The 17,569-nt window shown below is 42.2% G+C and overlaps 1 long non-coding RNA gene across 1 annotated transcript in view; it reads right to left on the bottom strand.

Moving 5' to 3' along the window:
• Positions 1–320: 320 nt before the first annotated feature.
• Positions 321–17,569, bottom strand: part of LOC110596526 — a 32,317-nt gene continuing 15,068 nt past the window's right edge. Inside the window, exons 3-5 of the long non-coding RNA XR_002482529.1 lie at positions 9,891–10,075; positions 4,504–4,613; positions 321–450 (exon numbers count right to left, since the gene is read on the bottom strand). This is a non-coding gene — a long non-coding RNA (uncharacterized LOC110596526). The remainder of the gene's footprint in view (positions 451–4,503; positions 4,614–9,890; positions 10,076–17,569) is intronic.

Raw genomic sequence — 17,569 nt, forward strand, 5'->3', positions numbered from 1 at the left:
CTGACAATCTGTAAGCATTTATTACATGAACAATCTGGATTTTTACCTTCCATTCTTGCCTCTCTCCTGTCTTCTTCATGTGAATAAAAAGTGTCCACTCATCAGCTGCTCCAGCACAAACCTGGGAGGCATCCTTGACTTCTTCGCTTTCCTCAAGCCCCAGATCCAAATCATCATAATGCCCAGTAGCTCTAATCACCAAGTTTTTTTGGGGATCCCCCCCAAAAAAAAAACAAAACAGAATTTACTCTTTAAAAATTGTGTATTTATTCTTACTTCAGTCACCTTCAAAGTACTCTCCATTTGATGTAATACATCTATTGAGATGCTTTTTCCACTGCTCAGAACAGTTTCTGGACTCGTCAATTTGGATGCCTTTTAGTACTTCTGCCGTTTTGTGTTTCACTTTATCCACATCAGCATACGTTCCCATCTGAGAACTTTCTTCATCTGGGGCAACAACACCAAAAAAGTCACTCAGGGCAAGAGCAGGTGAATAGGGAGGGTGGGACAAGGGGATGGTGCCATTTTGGGTCAAAAACTGCAGAACACTCAGTGCAGTGTGGGCAGGTGCGTTGTCATGGCAGAAGAGCCAGTCACCAGTTTGACAAAAAAATTCACTGAAGTCAGTGTAGCCTCTCACAACAACACTAGCTGGTACACTGATGCTAGTGGGTTCCTAGAACACTTACATAGCAGGGGAAGCCTGTACTAGAAGGGACCCACCCTCCAAAAGATAATGCTGGAGTTTTTTGGCCCCCCCCCCGTATGTCTCAAACACAGATCCTTCTCACCACCTCTTTCACCACCAGCTGAATCTGCACCATCTTCTTCCATAGCACCCTTCTAATTTCATTTGATACCTCCACTCTGAACCTCATTCCATCCCCCACCCCCAAACACACACACACACACACATACACAGCAGCCAGAGTGAGCTTTGTAAAATGTAAGTCAGTTCCTATCACCCCTCCATTGGCATCAAAAGTAAGGTAGGGCTCCAGTGGAATCTTCCTTGAATAAATGTTTGCCTAACTGCTAAGCAGAGGGAGAATGCCACTCTCTTTGACACATGACTCTTCCATCTCTGTCTACCTACTGTTCATGAAGACAAACTCACTATTTGAGGGAGAAGCTTGTTTCAGTCTTTCAGCCAGGTCTGGTTTGGGTCCCGCTAACCACAGACACCCACAGATTTCTGAGGATACTTTCAAGCTAAATGCAAACTCTTTCATTTTCCTGAGTAGGCTTCTGCACAGAATCTCTCTGCACTTTCCTATTCTGGTGAACTGGGCTGGGCCTTGAAGAAACTCAGGGACTTTATCAGCACCTTCGCTTTAAGGCTGGATCACAGTCAGCCTCAGCAGCCAACTTGTGTGGCCTTTCTCCTGGGTCTCACCCTGGTCTCATTCAAAGACCAAAGACCCCTCCAACACAGACAGCACCCCTTTCTCCAAAGCTCAGCACCCAGCATGCCTCAGAGGAGGGAGACTAAGTGAGGGACTTTCATAACCATTTCCCTTCGTTCTTCCTCCAAATTTTCAGCTCACAGGCCAGGAGAGGGGGTGGGTAAGGCATTGTTTTGAGAGGACCCCATTGTATTTTTGATGAATACCAGGGCCCCTCCCTCAGGAGGCTGGGAAGGAGAATGGAGAGTGGGTGGCCAACAGACAGTACTTTTTTTCTTCTGGCAAATAATCCAGAAAATGAATAATTCCCACAAACATAATCATGTTAGCAATCCATGTGTAATTTGGCATATGCTCGCTAGTCAAATAATGACTTAAATTGCTTGCGGAATTTATAAAGGAAAATGTACTTAGTCATTTTAATAAGAATAGTCCCTGTAGACAAATTTTTCAAAGATTGGAGAGGCAAATAAGAATACATTATCTCCCCTTTAATGACCCACCTACCATACCCACACAGGAGTGTGCACTTCTCTCTCTCTCTCTCTCTTTCTCTTTCTCTCTCTCTCTCTCTCTCTCTCTTTCTCTCTCTCTGGCATGCACATGTGCATGCACATACCCATACACACTCAACTCAGCTGTGTTAACCATGCACACACATCCATTCACATAGACATTCACACACTTCCTCCTAGTATTTCCCAGTCCCAGGACTTCTCCAGTCCTTCTCCTGCTTGCTATCCTGCTCTCCACATGCAGACATCACTCCAGATGCAAACGGCAGCCCTGATGTCATTGACAGTTATCCCAGTAGGCTGTTGCCATCAGTCCCTATGCATAGGTTGGTTTCCTAGCTCCACCACTTACTATCTATGTGACTTTGGGCAAATTAACGTCCCTGAGCCTCTGTTTCTACATCCAAAATTGGCATCATAATAGTGTCTCTCTCATTCTCAATGTTGAGAAGCAACCATGCACCTGGCACCCTTCCAGTGCTGGGAGTACAGCAATACAAAAGATGACATTCCTGCTCTTGAGAAACTTACTTTCTAGTGGGGGGGAAATAAGTCTCAGACAAAAAAATAAGAATTTCAGATAAGCACTGCTAAAAGTAGAATACAGTAAAATGATAGAAGTATGGAGGTAAGATGTGGTAGGCAGCTTCAAAGATGGTGCTAATGACCCTCGCCTCCTAGTACTCATCCCCCTGTGTGGTTCTCTTGCTATTAAGTAGGCTGACCAAGGCAAACAATAGAATATTGTGCAAATGAAAGGGTGTGACTTCCAAGGTCAGGTCATAAAAGACATTGCAGCCTCCACACCACTCTCTCTTGGGTCACTAGTTCTACGGGAAACCAGCTGCCATATTGTGAGGACATTTAAGTAATCTCACGAGCAGTCCTAGGGCAGAACGGTAATGAATGAAGCCTCTTGTCCATGACCAGCACCAACCTTGCCAATAGCCGATCAGCACCACCATGTTGAAAGTTATCCTCTAACCCCAGTCAAGGCTTCAGATGACTGTAGCCCCAGCAAACTCATAAAAGACACCAAGCCAGAACCACCCAACCAAGCTGCTCTGGAATGCCTGACCCATTGAAACTACAAGTCTATAAGTTTTTATGATTATTTTAAGCCACTAAGATTTGAGGTCATTTGTTATACAGTCATAGATAATGCATACAGGGAACTTTGGATAGGGAAGTCTTCAGTGAACTTCACTGATCTTGGGTTATTGTGAGGATTAAATAAGTAAAATATAAAAGTGCTTAGCAAAGGATCAGGCTTTTAGCATACGCTCATTATTTGTGGTGAAATTAATCTTCTCCTATTACAGATGAGGATCTTGGGATCGGAAGAACTTCAGACATTCGCCGGTGTCCTCCAACACAAGTGCCAGCCAAACTAAGTCAGAGACCAGGTCTCCCAGCCTCTCTCCTCTAGACCCTAAGCCAGACTTCTGTCTTCTTATATACTCTGCTGCTTTATTCCTTGCACAAAAAACTGCTGGAGTGAGTATGTGGCAAGTCTGCCCACAGATTCAGACTCTTTGGGTCTGCGTGGCTACCCTGGGACATGTAGACAGAGTAGGGGACAGAAAGAATGTGACGTGGTGTGGGCGGGACCAGTTTTTCCATGCTGCCGTGAGGACTCCTTCAGAAACCACTAGCCACGGCCAGGTGGGCAGTTCTAGATTTTTACAGAATGCTCTCTCATTTGCTAATTGCTTTTGGGAATCCAACAGCTGCTTTTAAGATTTTGATGCTGATCACCTTTGAAGGCCATGGGGAGAGGGAAAGAGAAAGACAGATTGTCTGGGAAGCCCATGAGCCTATCTGGGCCCCTGCTCCAAAGATCCTTTTAACACAGGCTGGTTCCCATCTGCTGTTCTCATTCTTCCACGGGGTCAAGGATGCGGCCAGCTTTCCTCTCTTGGTGGCCACACCCACTCTTTCCCTGGGCGTCTGTCCTCCCCTTCACCCCTGTGACCAGCTGTGGAGTAGCATATCTCCCTCAAACCTCCCTCCTTCCTTATATCCCTCAAAGATAAGCTCACGGGCCCCATTTGTTCTAAAGAGTTCACCACTGGCACTACAGAGAAATAGACAACAGGCAACAAAAATAACCAAAGTGGTCAGGTGCAGTGGTTCACGCCTGTAATCCTAGCACTTTGAAAGGCCAAGGAGGGAGGATTGCTTGGGCCCAGGTGTATGAGACCAGCCTGGGCAACCCAGCAAGATCTTGTCTCTACAAAAAATAAAAAAATTAGTTGGGTGTGATGGTGCACACCTGTAGTCTCAGCTACGTGGGAAACTGAAACAGAGGGATGGTTTGAGTCCAGAAGGTCAAGGCTGTGTTGAGCCATGATCGTGCCCCTGCACTCCAGCCTGGGTGACAAAGTGAAACCCTAACTCAAAAAATAACAATAGTAAAATAAAAAGGAAAGAACTGAAGTGGGGAAAAATACAGAAATAGAAAATCTTTTGATGTGACCATGCCACTCCTTTACTTAAAACCTCTGAGTCACTCTGCACACCTTCAGAGCAAATCCCAAGCTCTTTACAGAGGCACACACAGTTCTTCAAGATCTTACCTGGTTCGAATCCTTGCTCTGTGCTTGCTGGCTGCGTGCCCTTGAGCACGTTACTTGATCTCTGCATGCCTCATTTTCTTCAGATGTAAAAAAGGTCCTCATAATATGGGCTATTGTGAGAATTAAACAAGTCAACACATAGGAAGGCTTAGATCCTCTCTGACTCATAGTAAGTGTTCAGTCAATACCTATCGCTCTTACACTGATGATGGTGAACACCTCCGCCAATATATCCATTAATCCCTGCCCTGCACCTGCTTGAAGAGCCCTCACATAGGTAGCCTGCTGTTAATCCCCTCCATGTGTTCTGGCTCTGTTCATACACAACCTTTACCATGCCCTAAACCTGGCTCATGTCTAGGTCTTCGGAGAGGACATTCTAGGACATTCTAGGTGGCTCCTGCCTGTCATCCCAGCACCTTAGGAGGTTAAGATGGGAGGATCACTTGAGGTCAGGAGTTCAAGTCCAGCCTGGGAAACAGCAAGACTCCCATCCTTATTTTTAAAAAATTTAAAGAGAGTCTGGGTGTAGTGGCTCATACCCAGTACATTGAGAGGCCAAAGTGGGAGGATTGCTGGAGACCAGGAGTTTGAGACCAGCCTAGGCAACATAGTGAGATCTCGTCTCTACAAAAAATTAGCCAGACGTGGTGGCACATGCCTGTAGTCCCAGCTACTCAGGAGGCTGAGGCAGGAGGATCTCCTGAGCCCAGGTGGTCAAGGCTACAGTGAGCAGTGATCATGCCACTGCACTCCAGCCTGAGTGACAGAGTGATATCCCAACTAAAAAAAAAATTATTTTTAACGAGAGATAGGATGCTCTACCCAAGCAAACCATTTTTGGGAATCACTCCAGGCCCATCCTGTCATCATCACAGGCTGGCTCAGGTCCCCTCTCCTCTGTGCTCCTATGGTACCTATGCATTTCTCCATTATTATCTAAGACTACATGCATGCATTTATTTTGGGTTTTTCTGTGGGTTTTTTTGTTTTTGAGTTTGTTTTTTTTGTTTGTTTTTGAGTCTCACTCTGTCACCCAGGCTGGAGTGCAGTGGCACACTCACGGCCACCCCAGTGTTGACCTGCTGGGCTCCAGCAATCCTTCTGCCTCAGCCTTCCAAGTAGCCCAAACTACAGGTGCATGTTACCACACTCGGCCATTTTTCATTTTATTGTAGAGGCGAGGTCTCCCAAGTTGCCTGGGCTGGTCTCAAACCTGAGGGCTCAGGCAATCCACTCACCTCTGCCTCCCAAAGTGCTGGGATTACAGGCTGAGCCACTGAACCTGGCCCATACATGCATTTGAATTACCTACAGCTGTGTAACAACTGACCCCAAAACTTAGTGGGTACAAACAGCAGCTGTTTTATAGGCTCACAGTTCTACGTGTCGATAGTGGATACACAGACCCACAGTTCTATAGGTCAAGGATTCAGCCAAGACTTGGAGGGGCAGTTTTTCCGCCCCACGAGGCATCAGCCGAGGTCCATTCCCTCGGCTGCATTCAGTTAGTGTCTGGACTAACTAGAAGGCCTGTGAAGGTTTCACTTATGTGTGCGGTGACTCAGAGCTCCTCTTGCAGCTTACTCCATGTGGCTAGCTTGGGCTTTTCTCACAGCATGGTAGTCTCCTTTCAAGCCAGGCTCCTGACAAAGTGGGAAATGCTTCTTCCAAACAGCATTTGAGGAGTGACAAAAACAGACATTGTGGGTCTCTTAAAGCCCAACCTCAGAGGTTACACAGCATTGCTTCCACCATATTCTATTGGCCAGAGCTAGTGATGGGGCCATTCCAAATTTAAGGGAAGGAGTGGGAGGAATTGGTAGTCATCTTGAAGTCACCATCACAGTTATCTCCGAACAAGATTCTGAAGTCCTTGAAGGCAAGGACAGAATTGTATTAGTCTTGGTGTCCCCAGTTTCCAACTGGGACTAGTGCCTGGTATAGAGAAGGTGCTTAACAAGTTGGAGTATTTTTGTTTGCTTGTTTGGTCGGTTTTTTAGTTGGGGTTTTACTCTGTCACCCAAGCTGGAGTGCAGTGGCACAATCATAGCTCACAGCAGCCTCAGACTCCTGGGCTCAAGTGACCGTGCCTCGGTCTCCCAAGTAGATGGGACGACATGTGTACACCAACACACCCAGCTAATTTATTATTTTGTAGAGAGAAGGTCTTGCTGTGTTGCCCAGGCTGGTCTCATACTCCTGGCCCCAAGCAATCCTCCCACCTCAGTCTCCCAAAGTGCTGGGATTACAAGTGTGAGCCACCATGCCCGGCCACAAGATGTTGTTGAACTGAACTCCCACACAAACACAGGAACGCTCTAGAGTGAGACAAACTGTCCTAAGCAACCCCCCGAGGCAGCTCCCCTGGGAGCTGCCAAAGTCTCCCGCCCACAGCCTCTGCTTCTCATCAAATCCATCTTCAGTTCGTTCCTGGCACAACAAGGTGTGCAACCAATGCCAAAGTCACTAATTAAGTACCAGTGTCTCTAGCTGACTTTTACACGGATAAAAGACAGAAGCAAAAGAAGTGAGTGTAGCTAGAATGTTCTACATGCCTATCTAAAGGACTGATAACATGTGAACTCTGTGTAAACATTTCCAACTCGAGTGCTGTGGAGGCCGGGAGCATCCTCAACTAAGAGGACTCACAAGTCTCCTTATTTGGAAAAAACCCTCCCCCAAACCCCAAGCGGTCAAAGCTGGTGGCTAGAGTGTGAGGCCACTCTTGAATTCCATAGAGAAGGTCCTGTTGTTTTTGCCCACGGCTCACGGCAGGCAGCAGCCCAAGATGACTACAGGAATGCAAACCTCCCAAGACCAGGCGCCAAGGGCAGACCACGGGAGGTGAGGGTGTGAGGGTGAGTCAGCTCAGACCACCAGCAATTGTCTGTGGAGAGAAAGTCCAGGCCTTGTCTACGCCAGTCTTGGCACAAGCAACTTGTTTCTAACTAGCAAACCATTGGAAGGAAAACAAATCCAACATAGGAATATCCGAGTACACAGGTTTGCTTCTTGGTCCATCTTAGTGTTCACATGTCCTCACCGATGGAATGGTCCCTTCCCGACCTAAGATCTCAAACAGCTAGAGGTTCCCAGGGCAGATGACTACAGAGAGAGCCCACCTGATGCCCAGCAGGGGCAGGCAGGCAACTCTCTGCAGCTGGGGACAACGTGGCAGATGCCAGCCAGTCTGAAGAAGATCACTTCTACAAGTCAGGAGTGTTCTAGATGCATGAAAAAGTGACCCACTTAGCAACTCTCTGGAATCCTGAGAGTGAAAAGTATTGCCCAAGTCACCATATTATCTTCTTATGAGGCAGCTAAAGGTGTAGAGGACACTGCAGGGTGCAAGAAAGAGTGCAAACTCCTTTCCTTGACACTTTAAGCAGGCAGAATCCTGGCAGCTGGTGGGGCTGTGTCCATAGTTCCAGGTTCCATGTTCCTTTTGCATGTTCTTCATTCTCCCTTAGAAACTAGGTTATGAAGGAAGAGTCCCATGCCAGACACCCACATTTCCAACTAACAGATATCTAGTGAGCTCATTCCACATACCAGGCCCCGATCCAGGTGCTGGAAACAGCAAAAAGCCTAAGAGACAAGGTGTCTGTGATATTGGAATTTTCCAACAGGCAAATAAAAAGGCAGCTCCAGATCACGACAAGGGATGGGAACAGAAGAAATTGCAAGGGTGGGAAGTGTGACAAGGAATGGCTTCTTCAGGTAGAGACTGCCTCTCCAGGAAGGTGACCTTTGGGCCTTCAAGGCACAGAGAGAGCCATTATCTAGGAGAGAGGAGTCTTGGGCGGCAGAAACAGCAAGGGCACAACAATCAGAGATAGGCCTGATGTCTTTAAGGAGCAGAAAGAAGGCCTAGGTGAATATCAGAAACACAACGTTAAGACAAAGCCGGGCTGCATCATTCAAGGCCTTGTGTATCACAGTTGGAATTTGGATTTGATGATACCCCTTATTTTGCCTGACTATTGCTGCTCCTGATTATTTAGCACTCTAAGGCTTCATTTGTAAGCATCTACGATGCACCAAACCAGTGGTCCTCAAAATGTAGTCCTCTGACCTGCAACATTGGCATCACTCTAGAAATTTGTTAAAAATGCAAAGTCTGGCTAGGCACAATGGCTAACACCTGTAATCCTAACATGTTGGGAAGCCAAGGCAGGAGGATTGCTTGAGCCCAGGAGTTCAAGTCCAGCCTGAGTAACTTAGCGAGACCTTATCTCTACAAAAAATCAAAACATTACCGTAAGACATGATGGTGCTAGCCTGTCGTCCCAGCTACTTGGGAGGCTGAGGTAGAAGGATCGCCTGAGCCCAGGTTGAGACTTCAGTGAGGCATGATCATGCTACCACACTCCAGTCTGGGCAACAGAGTAAGACCCTGACTCGATCAAAAAAAAAAAAAGCAAAGTTTCGGTCCCCACAACAGACTTGCTGAACAAAAAACACTGGGGGTGGGACCCAGCAATCTGCATTTATAAGCCTATGCTTGGAAAAGCTTGAGAACCACTGGTCCAGAGAAAAATATTTTTAGATTGTTAAAATGTTCTTAAGTGCAAACACGTTTCTAAAGAAGATGAGGAAATGTAATACACATGTTTTAGTGTGACTTATATCTAAAAGAACAGAAGTAAATAGTATTTAGATCTTGACTGACCTTTCCTCAGTCACTTTGACCCTCACTATATGGACTGTGATACACTGAGGATCGTAGGGTCTCAGGAAGCCAATTAAGCTAGTTGCCTCTAAACATAATGGGCTAAGGTAGGGATTCTTTGGGGGCTATATGTTAGGGACTGTGCTGTAATAGCACTGTAAATAAATATAATTATCACTTTGAACAAAGCAAAACAGGCTCTAAGAGATTAAGTCACATGACCAAGTACACAAGCCGAGGAAAGGGCGATGCTGGTATTCAAACCCAAGTGTATTGATTAGCAACTGCTGAGTAACAAATTACTCCAACCAGGCTCAGTGGCTCAGCCTGTAATCCTAGCACTTTGGGAGGCCGAGGTGAGGGAATTGTCTGTAACCGCGGGTTTGAGACCAGCCCAGTCAACTTGGCAAGATTTCACCTCTACAATAAATCAAAAATTAGCCGGGTGTGGTAGTGCCTGCTTGTAGTTTCGGCTACTTAGAAGGCTGAGGGGGTGGCTGTGAGCATGCCACTGCACTCCAGCCTGGGCAACAGAGTAAAACTCCAACTCAAAAAAATAAAAATGACTCCAAACTAAGCAGCTTAAAATGTCAAACACTTATTATATAGTTGCTAAGAGTCAGGGACCAGGAGTGGCTTAGCCTTGTGGTGCTGCCTCAGGGTCTCTTAAGAGTTTATGGATGCTGGCTTTTGTGGAGACTCTCAGTCCGACCTGTCCCGTTGCTATCTTGCTGGAAGTCCTCTTGAGAGTTTAATGTCAAGCTGCAGTCATCTGAAGGCTAGATGTCCCTCCAAGCTCATTCATGCAGCTGTTAGAAGGAGAGTTCAGATCCTAGCCAAGGAGGTTTCTTCTTAGAGAGCTCATGACATGGCAGCCATCCTTCTCCAGAGCAAGAACTAGAAGAAAGAGAAAGAGAGTGGGATCAAATTGGAAGCAGCACTGTCTTTCATCACCTCGTCTTGGGAGTAATGTATGATCACCTCTGCTGTGTTCTTTGTGTCACATAGGCCAATCCTAGTACAACAAGGGAGAGAACTACACAGAGAGATGAATATCAGGACTGATGACTATCAATCATGGGGGCTTGTCCTAGAGCAGTGGTCCCCAGCCTTTTTGGCAACAGGGACTGGTTTTGTGGAAGACAATTTTTCTGCGGATGGTGGGAGGGGCAGGGACAGGCAATCAACCCTTATTGCTAATCACCACCTCAGCTCCGTCTCAGGTCATCAGGAATACACAACCTAAATCCTTCGCAGGTGAAGTTCACAATAGGATTCATGCTCTTATGAGAATCTAATGCTGCCACTGAACTGACAGAAGTTGGAGCTCTGTTCACCCACCACTCACCTCCTGCTGTGCAAACGGGTTCCTAACAGGCTACAGACTGTCCTAGAGGATGGCTACCATACCAAGTCTGTCTCACTTTGAAACACAGAATGTCTTTATTTATGCCTTCAATAAAAGTTGAATGATGAGTAATTTCCAGATGCTTTCCTGGACTCTGAATAATGGTGGTAAATAAAACAAACATAATCTTTACCATCCTAGAGTTTATAATCTAATTTTTAAAAGTATACAAACAACTGGGCACAGTGGCTCATGCCTGTAATCCCAGCACTTTGGGAGGCTGAAGTGGGAGGATTGCTTGAGCCCAGGAGTTCAAGACAAGCCTAGGCAACATAGCAAGACCTTATCTCTGAAAAAAAATTTTTAAACTTAGATGGGTGTAGTAGTGAATGCTTGTAGTCCCAACTACTCAGGAGGCTGAGGCAGAAGGATCATCTCCCAGGAAGCTGAGGCTGAGATGAGGTGTGATTGTGCCACTGCACTCCAGCGTGGGCAGCAGAGTGAGACTTTGACTCAAAAAAAATGTAAACAAACAAATATACATATAATTTTAATTTGTAATAAGTACTATGTACATAGTACATTCTGTGTACTAAATACTATATACTAAGTACTATGAACTCCAATAAACAGAATACGGTGGGAAGGGGGTAGAGAGCCTAGTTATTCAAATTGGTAAAGCCCAGAAGACAGCTTTCAAGAGGTCACCTTAAATAATGGTCTTCAAACTTTCTGAATTAATCAATAAAAAATTTTGAGCAATCATTTAAGAAACACATTTTATTCTGTTTTACATTTCATATATATGTATGCTTGCATACATGTAGACACATAATACAGATATTACATAATAATATATAGAAAAACATGACAATATAATATACAAATATATATCATATATAGAAAAAGTAAAAGAATAAGATAAAGTTGAAATATAAAAGATTTTTTAAATTTATAAAGTTGTTAAATTATTTTGCTCTTAGCTTTAAAATTTTTACTGATAATATTTTGATGAGACCTATCTGACTGAATATGCTGTATTTTTTTATGCTTTTCTTATTCGTTATGAATAAAAGGTCTGCTTCAAAATTCAGTTATTTTGGTGCTTGGATTTAATAGCTATCAGACATGGAAAAGATGCTTCCCAAAAATACCTTGATTAAAGCAAGAGATGGGTTTTAGTGCTCATGTCACCTAAGTCTGAAACTTGTTTTTTAACCTTATCCATCAATTAGGTGAAATTTCCAATAAAAATGGCTAGCAAGCCGGGCTCGGTAGCTCAGCCTGTAATCCCGCACCTTGGGAGGCTGAGGTGAGTGGATTGCCTGAACCCGCGGGTTCAAGACCCGCCTGGGCAACTTGGTGAGACCTCATCTCTACAATAAAACAAAAAATTAACTGGGCGTGGTAGCGCATGCCTGTAGTTCCAGCTACTTGGAAGGCTGAGGTGGAAGGATCGCCGGAGCCTAGTAGGTCGAGGCTGGTGTGACAGAGTGAGACTCCAACTCAAAAAAAAAAAAAAAAAAAAAATGGCTAGCAAATTTTTATCTTTCCTCATGTCACTTAATTGTTCATACAAACTAATAAAAAATGGATTCAAAATATTTTAGAATTGTTTATCATTTTTAAAATGTTAAAAATTAAGTTTTCAAGTTAAGTATGTATATATGAAAGTTTTTAGAAGGGCATATTTATTGCATTTTTGGCAATAAAATTACTTAACTATTAGAGATTTTCCAAATATTCATTTTTAAAATGCTCTACTCAGAGTATTAAATGTAGGTACTTCCTCACTTACTGTTAAAAGATCACATTTATCTGCATAATTTCACAATTTTTTGGTCAAATTATTTTATTCATGGCTTTCTCTAGCAATGTAGCTAAACAAGTACTTACATGCTAGAAAAATGTCAGTTCTGCCCTTATTTGTTGTTCAGTTAAACTGGAATTATTGGGGAAATCTCTAGATTCAGCCTCTTTTTAGAAGATATTTTAAAATAACTTATTTATTTAGGGAAATGCTTGGTTAAACCTAGATTATACTAAGATTTCCTTTTCTAGAAATGGAGAACTAGGTAATTCAGACCAACTCTCCCACTGAGGACAACAAGCAAAACAAAATACTTTTAAAATCTGTTTGAAAGTCCTAGACAGCTAACATGATGGTGAGGAATTATTGGGTTAATATGTGGCAAACAAGGGAACTGAGTTTGGCAATTTGGACAACTTTTTCTCTTACAGCATAAGCCAATTCCTAAAATTAGGACTGAGAGGCCAAGGAGGTGAGCATAAAGGCTGTTAGAAAGCTAAGGCCAAATTTGGTGCCCAGCACCAACATGCCAGGATAGCTCTCACAAACCTCATTGCTTTTGGATGGGCCACTGAAGGACAGTACCCTAAAAACAATGATAAACCAAAGAAAGGCAGTACCTGAAATTGGACTCAAATGATCCCACAGTGCTCATACCCCACATACCTAGCAGAAGTATGAATTCACTCTAGAGGACGATAACACTGTTAGAGAACTCTAATTGTATCTACAAATAATGTTTTAAGTACAAATATCAGAACACAATAAAAGAAAAAAATAGCAGAAAAGCAAGGAGACAAGACCATAAAAATGAAAACCAAGAAAACACAGACATGGATCAAAAGGCTCAGATATTAGAGTTTTTAGACTTTATATTTACTTTTAAAAATACTATAACTTACAGTCATGCTGCCCGTCAAAAGAGGACTGGATTAAAAAAATGTGGTACATATACACGATGGAATACTACGCAGTCATAAAAAAGAACAAAATCATGAATTTCGCAGCAACCTGGATGGAACTAGAGTCCATAATACTGAGTGACCTCTCACAGAAACAAAGATCCGAATATCACATGTTCTCACTCATATAATGGACCTTAAACATCCAATGCAATACTATACGAAAATGACTGACTGTACTGGGAAACTATGGGGGGGGGAGGGAGATGGGATTAACAGTAGCAAATATCTGTCTGGGAACGGGGAAACACCCCATATCAACAGGGTGCCTGAATGAAACGCAATTGTATACCTAACCCTTAACTGTACCCCACAGCTTCATAATTAAAAAAAAACACAACTATATTTGCTTTGTTCAAAGAGATTAAAGTCAACTGTTAGAATTTTTTATTTTTTTGAGTCAGTCTCACTCTGTCACCCAGGCTAGAGGGCAGTGTCATGCTCACGGCTACCACAACCTCAAGCTGCTGGGCTCAGGCAATCCTTCCACCTCAGCCTTCCAAGTAGCTGGAACTATAGGCACACGCTACCAAGCCCACCTAATATTTGATTTATTGTAGAGACAAGGTCTTGTCTAGTTGTCCAGGCTGGTCTCAAACTCCTGGGCTCAGGCAATCCTTTTGCCTCTACCTCCCAAAATGTTGGGATTACAGGCATGAACCACCATGCTCAGCAACCTTTAGAATTTTGACATAGAACTGAAAACTAGTTTTTTTAAAAAGTCAATGAAAATGCTACAATTTAAAAAATAATAATAGCAATTAAGACACAATAGATTAACAGTTAATTACACGGGACTGAAGAGAGAATTTCAGTATAGAAGAAAATATCCAGAATAAAGCATGGAAAGACAACGTTAAAAAAACTAGAGGAGAGAAGCCAGGCTCGATGGCTCAGCCTGTAATCCCGCGCCTTTGGGAGGCTGAGGTGAGTGGATTGCCTGAGCCTGCGGGTTTGAGACCCGCCTGGGCAGTGAGACCTCATCTCTACAATAAGTCAAAAAATCAGCCGGGCGTGGTAGCACATGCCTGTAATTCCGGCTACTCGGAAGGCTGAGGCAAAAGGATCGCTGGAGACCAGCAGGTGAGGCTGCAGTGGCTGGGAGCGGCCACTGCACTCCAGTCTGGGCGACCAAGTGAGACTCCAACTCAAAAAAAAAAAAAAAACTAGAGGAGAGTATAAGAAACCTAGCAAAGTTTTCAAACTTTAAAAAAAAACAAAAATGTCATAAAATAATACTTTTATAAATTGCAATTTACGTGAATTAGTAGAACAATGAAATAATACAAAGACACCAAATATAAGCCCAAATTTTTATTAGACTCAAGACATAAAATTACTCTGCCAATTGCTATTAAGGCTTCAAAGTACTCTCAAGGTTTGTGCTTCCTTCTTTTAAGGTCATGACACTCACCTTAAAAGACCCATGAAAAGTTTAAATATATGTTTAATTGAAATTAAAGGGTAAGGACAGAGAAAATGGAACATAAACACTATTTGCAGAGTAATTCACTGAGATATTTCCAAAACTAATTAAACACATCAATTGACATGTTTAGGAAACCCAAAACTGAATAAAGAAAAACATAGACACTTTATAGTCAAAATGCCAATATACATAGCAAAGAAAATATCTTAAACACAACCAGAGGAAAAAAAATTTAAAAAAAGAAAGAAAAAAGAAAAAAAATTGACATAAAAGGAACAATAATTAAATTTACAGCTTATTCCACAACAGCCACACTGGAAGCCAAAAGACAATAGAATAATAACCCCCAAGTGCTGAAAGAAAATAACTGCCAACACTGTACTCTGTTTCCAAGGCATAGATACATGTCAAAAATGAAAGTAAAAAGACATGTTCAGACAAACCAAAGTTGGGAGAATTCATCCCGTACAGACTTGAAGTTTTATATATATACCAGGGGTGCCAAATATATATGCAAATTTATATACAAATACATATACACATTTTAGGAGATGTTATCTATGTATTACTTTTAGTTCATCATAATCAGAAGTGTGGACACTGTTAGTAACCACTTTGAGCACCTCTTATAACTGCAGAAGTCAAACATGACTTGTGTTCATCTTTTGTTACCGCTATATATTATTACAACTTTAATACAGTTTTTTCCTTTCTCAATATAAATATAGATAATATATATGTTGCCTTCAGACAAAAAGTAATGATTCTAAGTAAAAGGTAAGAAATGCAAAAAAGAATGATAACTATAAATGAATATGGACTTTGAAATAATATAAATATGTTTTTAGGCAAATTATTTAGAAAATTATAAAACACTGAAAAATTATTAAAAGAAAAATAGAGTCATGTTTCAAAACACATGTATTGCCCAAAAAGAGGAAAAAGAACCAAATAATATTGTATTTTTATGTCAGATATAGATGATAATATTTGGTATAATCATTACAGGAATGTATAGGACTGGAATAACTTTTTTTGTTTGTTTGAGTTGGAGTCTCACTCTGTTGCCCAGGCTGGAGTGCAGTGGTGCGCTCACGGCCATCCCAGCATCGACCTGCTGGGTTCAGGCAATCCTTCTGCCTTAGCCTTCCAAGTAGCCAGAACTATAGGCATGTGCTACTACACTCAGCTAACTTTTTTTATTATTATTTAGAGATGAGGGCTCACCAAGTTGTACAGGCTGTTCTCGAACCCGTGGACTCAGACAATCCCTTCACCTCATCCACCCCAAGTGCTGAAATTATAGGATCGAGCCACCATGCCTGGCCTGGAATAACTTTTTAAAACCCTAAATCAATGCAAATGAAGGTAAGAAATGAAAAAAAAAAATAGAACATAGAAAAAGTAGTACAAATTGAAAAGCTGAGCAAGAAGATAAAAATTTTTTTTTTTTTTTGAGTCAGAATCTCACTCTGTCACTCAGGCTGGAGTGCAGTGGCATGCTCACGGCCACTCCAGCATCAATCGGCCAGGCTCAGGCAATCCTTCCATCTCAACCTTCCAAGTAGCCAGAACTACAAGCGCACGCTACCATCCCCAGCTAATTTTTTATTTATTAATAGTAGAGATGAGGTCTCGCCAAGTTGCCCAGGCTGTTATCGAACCTGTGGGCTCAGGCAATCCCCTCAACTTGGCCTCCCAAAGTGCTGCAGTTACAGGTTGGAGCCACTGCATCCGGCCAAGGGTAGATTTAAACCTCAAAATATCAGATTAAATTGCATATAACTATTTAAATTTTATAGTTAAAAGACAAAGATTGCCATAATGAATAACAATGAATTGTACCTACTATTTGCAAAAGGCAAGTCTCAAACATGAGAATTCTCAAAGATATAACAAAAATGTCAGAAAAACTTGACTTCAAGGTTAAAGTATTAAGAGTGACCTCGTGATGATGGAAATTCATCCCAAAGATATAAAAATTCTAAATTTGTATGTAACTAGTAGTATAGCCTCAAATGTCATTACACTCTCTGAGTTCTAATAGAACAATCAGACAAAAATCAGTTCCTATTTATGGGAGCAGATATTTACAAAATTGACTTAATTGACCTGTAAAGAATACTGCACAAAATACCTACCGAATACACAATTATTTCACATGCCAAAATTACACAGTTTGGGGCCTTAAAGCAAGTCTGAACATATTTCGAAGGACTGAAGTCAGACAAAGTATTGACAGAATATTGAGTGGAATCAAGCCAGCAATCAATAACAAAACAATATTCCAAAAATAGTCATACGTTGGGAAATTTTGTTTTTATTATTTTTAATAAATTTTATATTTTAAATATGTCGAGTACAATTCAGAGTTAGGTATACAAATGTTCATTATGCAGGTACCCTTACAGATGAAGTGTGCCCGCTGCCCCCCTGGCAATTTCCACTACTGCCAATCCCTTTCTTATAGTATCACAATAGTTGTTCAAGGTCTGCTTATGAGTGAGAACATGTAATTTTTGGTTCTCCGTTTCTGTGATAGATCACTCAGTATTATAGCCTCTAAGTCCATCCAAGTTGCTGTGAAGTTCATAATTTTGTCCTTTATAGCTGCATAATATTCCATGTGTTTATGTACATTTTTTAAAATCCAGTTCTCTTTCGATGGGCAGCAGGGTTGATTCCATGTTTTTGCTATTGTGAACAATGCTGCAATAAACATGCATGTGCAAATATATTTTTCATAGAGTGATTTGAGTTCCTCTGGAAGAAATTTTAAAATATACTTCTGACCATACCCCTGATTTCAAAGAAGCAATGACCATAGAAGTTAGAAAATATT

The sequence above is a fragment of the Carlito syrichta genome, unplaced genomic scaffold, assembly GCF_000164805.1.
Source record: "Carlito syrichta isolate Samal-C Ts95f unplaced genomic scaffold, Tarsius_syrichta-2.0.1 Scaffold309784, whole genome shotgun sequence".
NCBI lineage: Eukaryota > Metazoa > Chordata > Mammalia > Primates > Tarsiidae > Carlito > Carlito syrichta.